The 7,789-nt window shown below is 42.3% G+C and overlaps 1 pseudogene; it reads left to right on the top strand.

Moving 5' to 3' along the window:
• Positions 1-7,068: 7,068 nt before the first annotated feature.
• On the top strand, positions 7,069-7,186 carry LOC126186120 (5S ribosomal RNA; annotated as a pseudogene).
• Positions 7,187-7,789: the final 603 nt, after the last annotated feature.

Here is a 7,789-nt window from a genome sequence, read left to right as displayed (position 1 = left end):
GAATTAAAATTTTAAGCCTCGATGTATGAAAACAGCTCCGAACTGCTGCTAACTCATTGCGGTGCACCACAGACAGCCGACGTAGCGATGCTTGTTTACAGCGAGGCGCGGTACAAAACATTATTTGGAGGTTTCAAAATTCCAGTGTGTTTTTGGAAACCCAGTGGGAGTTGTGCAACCACGCGGATGCAACAACGACTCGTAACATAATTATCAGCTTTCAATACCGAGTTTTCAGGCGATGTTGTCGTGTGCGTCGAATGCATTAAAATTAATCGTGTTATAAAATGTAAACCAGTTTTGTTTATCGTCAGATCCTCGGGAGGAACGAATTAATTGCTCAAAGGTTGCATTCATTAGATGTTCTTTGTGCCGAGAGTATATTTGCTCCGAATGTTTATATGAAAAGTATCATCGGTGTAGCTGTTAGAAGGAAAGTGAAGACATGACCGGTAATTGAAAGTGCCATTATAAAGGAACCAGAATTAAAATTTTAATTCTTTACTATTCCGAGTCGTTTGAGAAATTTATTTGTCTGCCTTGCTGTATGATTCCTTATTGATTACCTCATTAACCCTCTTATTCCTACCAATTTCGATAGGTAAAAAAATAGAAATAAAAGAGCTGCTGAATGCATTTGGGAATCTCAGGCCCAGCTACCGGCGGCGCTTTCTTTGAACGGCTTTTACCTTATGGCCGTGATGGGTACGTGTCTGGCAGTCGTTATAGTAGCTTTTCCCGATTTCTGATAAAATATGCGTTTGCAGGCTCCATATATCATGATGAAAAATTCTCGGTTTTCAAATATATTTCGATACAGTTAATTTTGAGTCGATTACACGTTATTAACTTTTAGGCGTGGTTGCTTCAGAAACGGGGTGGTGTTGTACACAAGTTATACCTGCTAAACATGAACAGAATCGGTTGGCCGTATCTGAGGCATCTCCCGGCTGCATTCGTCTGTGTTTACGTTTTTTGTGCGTATTTAAAATGACTCAGTTATGAACTATATAATTCTGACGAGTGTAAAAATAATTTCAATGATTCGTTTTCTTTGTCAGAAAGACCAAAGGCAGTCGAAATACATCGCTATGTTAGTAAAGTTTATGGAGGTAACACTATGAACGATGAAATGGTGCGAAAACTGGTTAGAGCATTTAAAGGTGGCCGCACTAATTTTCGTGATGAGGTATGAAGTGGTACAGAAAATTAATGTGAAAGTTCAAGAAAGCAGGCACTTTACGATTTCATCTTTGTCGAATGAGTTTCCTCTTGATACAGAAGTGTTCTTCATTAAATTCTTACAGAAGCTCAGATTACCAGAAGTTGTGATGACGCTGAAGACTGAAATTCCTGACAGATGCACAAAACCAAGTATGTTGAGTTTCCACGAGGTATACAGTAATGGAGATGATCAATTTTGAAGTCGAATTTTCACTGGAGTCGAAACGCGAATGGCTTACGTTTCAGCAGAATCGAAACAATCTGTGGTATAGAGGCATTCGACATCAACACAGATGAGATTCGAACGAACAATTTCGGCCCTAACTGCCTTGAGGAATCCAAAACAAAAGATGTAAGTTTGCTTCATGGCAATGCCCGTGCACAGTAAATGAATACAAAATCTCTTCACAGGCAGCAGTAGCTGACCGAGACAGACGCAGCATCAGGCAAGTAACCGCATTTGTGTCATTTACAAGTTCCTGACCAGGAGCTAATTTTATTATATCATCTATGTGCTTTAATAGTTCAGTTTTTTGAGTTTCTGCGTGTAAATTTAATATCTAATAGCCACAGTTGTCGCGTTTTCTTTTGCGTCGGAAAGTAAACCGATTTTGTGACGTATTAAAAGTTCCAAATTATTTAGTTTCACCTGAGTGCTTCGGTAGTTAGGCTTTTGAATATCTGCGTATTACTAGACACAGTTCGTTCGTTTTCGTCAGGGTCTACAGTAGAGTTGCGTAGCGCAAGTCTGTAGTCGTTTGTTTGCTTGTTTTGAAAACTAGTGCGACCGCTTGTTGGCGTTAGTCAGCCAGACAGTCAGGTTCGATGAACCCTCTGCCAGGCACTTAAATGTGATTTGCAGAGTATCCATGTAGATGCAGATGTAGACATCATATGGCTGGAAATAACTTGATCGTTCTCCTCATCGAGCACCCCGTGATTGCTATTTGTTCCTGCATTTGGAGAAAAAAAGATAATTTAGGCAGTCTGTACCACAACAGCAACGGCAATAGCTATCAGAATGAATAATCAGCAGTGGTCGGCAAGTCAGGTGGCAGATTTTTAGTAAATTAGAAATTGTAAGTTGTTTGTTTGTTATGAAAAATGCTCGAATATTGGGAAAACTGATGTTTAACAGTAAAATGAGGTATAGGTGTTTTTCACATAACAACAAAGATGTTTAAAAAATGCACCTATGTTTGTGTAATATAAAAACGATATTTTGTTAATATATGAAATATATTCACAGTTGCGAATATGAACAACCGTCAACTGTGTAATGGAATGACGAAAACGAAAACTTGGGCCGGGACGGAACTTGAATCTGGATTTCCCGCTTTCGCAAAAGGTCGCCTTACCATTTTGTATATCATTTTGTTCGATTCATTTGTTCGGGACGGACGTCCCATCACACACGTTCACGTGAATCGTTGATCTGTTCTCTTAGTTCTTTTATTAAGAGCGCAGGTAATCCTTTGACGAACACGCTTTTTTTTTAATCTTATTTTGTTCGCTTTCGTTCGTTGCATCTGCTCGGGGCGGACGTCTTAAGACACCCGTTTAAGTTCGTTGTTGATCGAATAACTCAGTACTTTTATTACAGAGGGCAGCTAACCCTCTGACCGAACATGCTGAGCTACCGTGCCGGCGTAAGTCTTCCACTTGGCTTTGCGAACATGACTCACGGCAGGCCCAAATATACATACGTCGTCAATCACGTGTCTACAACCTGTACTCGTGCATCCAGTTCCCGTACTGGGGAAACATTTTACTTGGAAGTCGCTTGCCCGGTGTCGGCGGATAAATACGATATTGCAGTGCCTGTGTTATTCAGAAGTACGATGTAATGTTCCTAGGGGCACGCATGAATGTCTGAAGGTACGGTGCATCATACTTCTGAGCAACACAGGTATTGCAATATCGTATTTATCCGCCGACACCGGGCAAGCGACTTTCAAGTGAAACGTCCCCCTGTGCGGGGACATACAGGGTGGTTATAATTAAAGTTAAACTTCCAAAACGCTGTAGAAATAACACCACTGCTCAGAATGACGTCAAATTGCAAAGGAATATTATCGGAGAAGGGGGAAAACGTATGGCAGAAGAAAAAAAATGGTGTGAAAATTGATCAATAGATGGTGCTGTATGTGTCAGAATACGTAAATGAAAACACTTGTCATGCGCACGACCCATTGAAGTTAGTATAAACTCGCCGGGTACACGGCTTTTCCTCCTTTAGCGTCAGCGACGTTCGCCATGACTGTCTCAATGCAGGATCGCGCTCTGCTTGTAAAGCTGTATTACGAGAATGATGACTGTTCACACGTCGCTCTGCAGAAGTTCCGGACACTGAAGGGTTTGAAAAAAAATCGTTGGTCCGATGACTGCCGTGGGTCTGGAGTAAATGATTCCGAAATTCAAAACTACGGGCTTTTTTGTTTTGCAACCTGGTAGAGGGAGGAAACGAATTGATTCGACGTCAGTGGAAGCAGTGGCCACAACAATGCAGGAGGAGACGGATGTTGGTGTGCAAACGTGTAGTGTACGGAGAATTGCCCGAACATTGGACATACCCTTGAATACGGTGCGTAAAATTCTACGAAACATCCTTCTTTGCTAGCCATTCAAAATTACCCATGTGCACAAGTTGCTTCCAGTTGACCTGCCAGCAAGAGACCTTTGCTTTAGAATTTCTTGTCCGCATGGAAGTGGACAATGATTGGCTGTGGGAGATTTTGTGGACAAACGAAGCACACTTCAATGTGAGAGGATATATCAATACACAGAACTGTCGAATAAGGGCAACGAAAAATCCACGCGCAAATCAACCAGTACCACTTCATCCTGACAAGGTCACTATGTGGTGCGGGTTTACGGCATCATTTATCATAGGGCCGTATTTTTTCGTAGAGACAGGTGCTTCCGGTCCTGTTACCTGTACCGTCACTGGTAAGCGCTATGAGTATCTTGCGCAAACACGTCACTGAATCTGCAACATCACAGCATATTCAGTACTGAGTGATTCACTTACAGATATCATAATAGTGCGGCGATCAGTTAAACAAACCCACATACATGTAGTCCGTGTACATACCGTTGTAGTTCTTTCATGGTGGACTCGTTTCATGAGGTGACGGTGTATGTGTGTGTGTGGGGGGGGGGGGTGTAGGGGGAAGGGGCAATATCTGTGAATGCAACCCGTGAATTTACATTATTCGGGCGTCGGTTATCTTCTGATATCTTTCGTCTATCCTGCTGGTGGATGTACTAATCGTAATTTAACAAACAGTCGCAATGCCATAGTACTGTGTTTACCTGGAGCAGCAGATTCCATTGGTCTCGGTGAAAAATGTGAATAAACACAAAGAAATCGCCTTCAGTCTGATCGAATTATCACTTTAACGCATAATAAATATTTCTTAATATTTCTGAGGGTAAAATGAACATTGAATGTGCTATTGTCCAACATGTAGACGTAACTTGACACGTTTTTGGCAGCACCTAATTTCTTGGTACGGTGCAAAATAGTCTTCTACCGATATTGGGGGACAACGCAAATTGCAGTTATTTTGCAGTATAAGAAGTCCATGGCATTTACAATGTCCCACAGAAATAAACGTTTAACTACACGTTTTCGTTAGGTCATGGTGGTTGACCATTATCGCTTTTATTTAAAATTTAATAAAAATCGTTAACTAGCATGGCGGCTAAATTTGGGCTCTGTCCATCTTGCGTCTTGAGTTGGCCATTCTAGCTGGCTATTCTAGATGGCTACCGAATGTTTGACACAGTAAATGGTAGGCCAACTCGCTGCTCTGCCCCTTGTGCTTACTCACAAACCACAGTCGCCCAGATGCAGCTAGACGCAGCCGTTTCCTCGAATTCTTAATGAAATCCTAATGTGTGAATTTACTCAAAAAAAGTATGGGTGGTGTTACCAGAAATATCGGATCTGCTGTATCCCTTACGAAAATGGCGACTCGCTGTGACATGGGAGCCACTTGCTACCAGAGGAATTGGGAACGTTTACTGGTTGACCCAAATTAGTCCTCAGCACTGATGCACTGCTAAACCCGTCTAAATAAGGGCCGTAAGCCTTGCTTTGACTCGTGAGACAGGCTTAATATTGTTGCTAATCCAAAAAAAAAAAAAAATGTTCAAATGTGTGTGAATTCTAAGGGACCAAACTGCTTAGGTCATCGGTCCCTAGACTTACACACTACTTATACTAACTTATGCTAAGAACAACACACACACACCAATGCCCGAGGGAGGACTCGAAACTCCGGCGGGAGGGGCCACGCAGTCCGTGACATGACGCCTCAAACCTCGCGGCCACTACGAGCGGCGTTGCTAATCCTGTACTACTAACTAATGCTCTGTGGAACTCCATCTATTTTAAGAAAAACTATCAGGTCCTCACTAGATTTGGAAACATACACCCAGAGCAGTGACTACACTGCGTACAGCCGATATCTAGGAACTCCTACCTCGTCAGCTTCAAGCAGCTCCGCGAAATTGATTTATATCTATTATATTCACCAAATATATAGACTTCAAACGTAAATGTGACAGGAAGAGCACCTCCCTACCACAGGAAGTAGTTGCTGTTATTGAGGTGGCATGCTTGCACGCACGAACTAAATTGTCTCTTCACAGAGCAAAATAGGTTTAGGCAAACTACGGGAAAACTGATAGCAACACAAACTAGCGACAATTTACAATAATTTATTAAGAGAAAATATACGTTATGTAACTTGAATGTGAAGATGATGTGTGTCAATGTTGTTAAAAGTTCACTTGCACTGATCTGACATTGAATGCTGGTCTAGTTCTGCATCCAGTAATGATGAGTAATATATCCAGTAGAATGACCAATTCTTCTGTTCTGAGCAGCAACTGTAGAGAAATTCTGATGCTGTCTTGATGCATGCTGTTGGTACTGATGAACTAAGTATTGATTCAAACTCTACGAGTTTTGCTGCCGAGAGAACTTACTGGGGTACTTTTATTTATTCGTATGGCTTACATGCTTATTTTACAGTCCTATTTAAGGGCTTCACATACATAAGTCTAGGGACCGACAACCTAAGCAGTTTGGTCCCTTAGGAAAACACACATACACACACATATATAATATAAACTAGTAAACAAACAGTCCAGAGAAAAGATTATAACTGAATATCTAGGTCTCTTAACCACTCCACAGCTCTTTGTGTCACCAAATGCAGCTCCCCGAGTCCACCAGGAAATTTTCGTAATATACACTCTTCAGTCAGGTGCTGCATAGTTTGCACAGGATCACCACAGTCACACGGCAGGCCATCTTCGAACCCCCATTCATACAAACAGGCACCACATCTTCCCTGCCCTGTACGGAATCGATTCAGGAGTGTCCATAGTTTTTTGGGAAGACCAAACCCATTCACACGTTTGTTAATCGGAGGAAACTTCTGCCAAATGTCTTTCCATTCTTGACAAACATAATATACAAGAGGCGCATCTTGCTTGGCCAGGGTGGTTTTCTAGATGTGAGGCTGCTGGCAAGTGTATTCTGTAGTTGATTAAATAGAAGTGAATTCTGACGAATGAAACACTTTTGGAACTGTTACTGCTGCTGCTTCTCGTCTTATTGATGGATGTGCAATATTACATAATACAGGCAGCCGTGGAAGTGGTGTGGATTTAGTAGTGCCACTGATTATTCTCACTGCGTGATACAATTTGACGTCAAGCATGTGTCTATGTGCACTATTTTTCGATACTGGAGCACAGTATTCTGCCGTGGAGTAAACCCAGCCAATTTTCTGACAGTAATAAATCCGGTGTTCACTTTTTTTGCTGGGCAACGGCCTTGCAGCAGTCGATACACCGGTTCCCGTCAGATCACCGAAGTTAAGCGCTGTCGGGCGTGGCCGGCATTTGGATGGGTGACCACTCGGGCTGCCATGCGCTGTTGCCATTTTTCGGTGTGCACTCAGCTTCTTGACGCCAACTGAGGAGGTACACTACCGAATAGTAGCGGCTTCGGTCAAAGAAAACCATCATAACTACTTGGAGAGCGGTGTGCTGACCACATGCCCCTCCATATCCGCATCCTCAGCTGAGGATGACACAGCGGTTGAATGGTCCCGATGGGCCACTTGTGGCGTGAAGACGGAGTGCTACGTTTTCTAAATGGTTCTTAAAGCACGAAAATGATCCCAAGTATTTTGGATATGGATTATGTTCCAGAGGGACGTTTCGAAGACCACATTTAATTTGCAATTTGTCTCTCGGTTGTTAAGATGGTAAGCATTTACCTCCGTTTTAGATTGATTTGGCTTCAGTCTCCAGTTCTTGAAAAAGTCACCTATTATGTGTAAATCTGTGATCAAAAATCCTTCACACTCTTCCAGCTTTCTTGACTGATAAGCTAGTGCTACGTCGTCAGCAACTTTTATCTTTTTAGCGCTAGTGTTGGGCATATCTCTCGTATAAAGATTAAAAAGGGTTGGTGACAACACAGAGCCCTGCGATAGTCCATCATTCAGCCTACTCCATCTGCACCCTTTGTCTCCAAGGA

Source organism: Schistocerca cancellata, chromosome 4 (assembly GCF_023864275.1).
Source record: "Schistocerca cancellata isolate TAMUIC-IGC-003103 chromosome 4, iqSchCanc2.1, whole genome shotgun sequence".
NCBI classification, from domain to species: Eukaryota; Metazoa; Arthropoda; class Insecta; order Orthoptera; family Acrididae; genus Schistocerca; species Schistocerca cancellata.
Note: the sequence above shows the minus strand (reverse complement) of the source record. Positions and strands in the feature narration are given on the sequence as shown.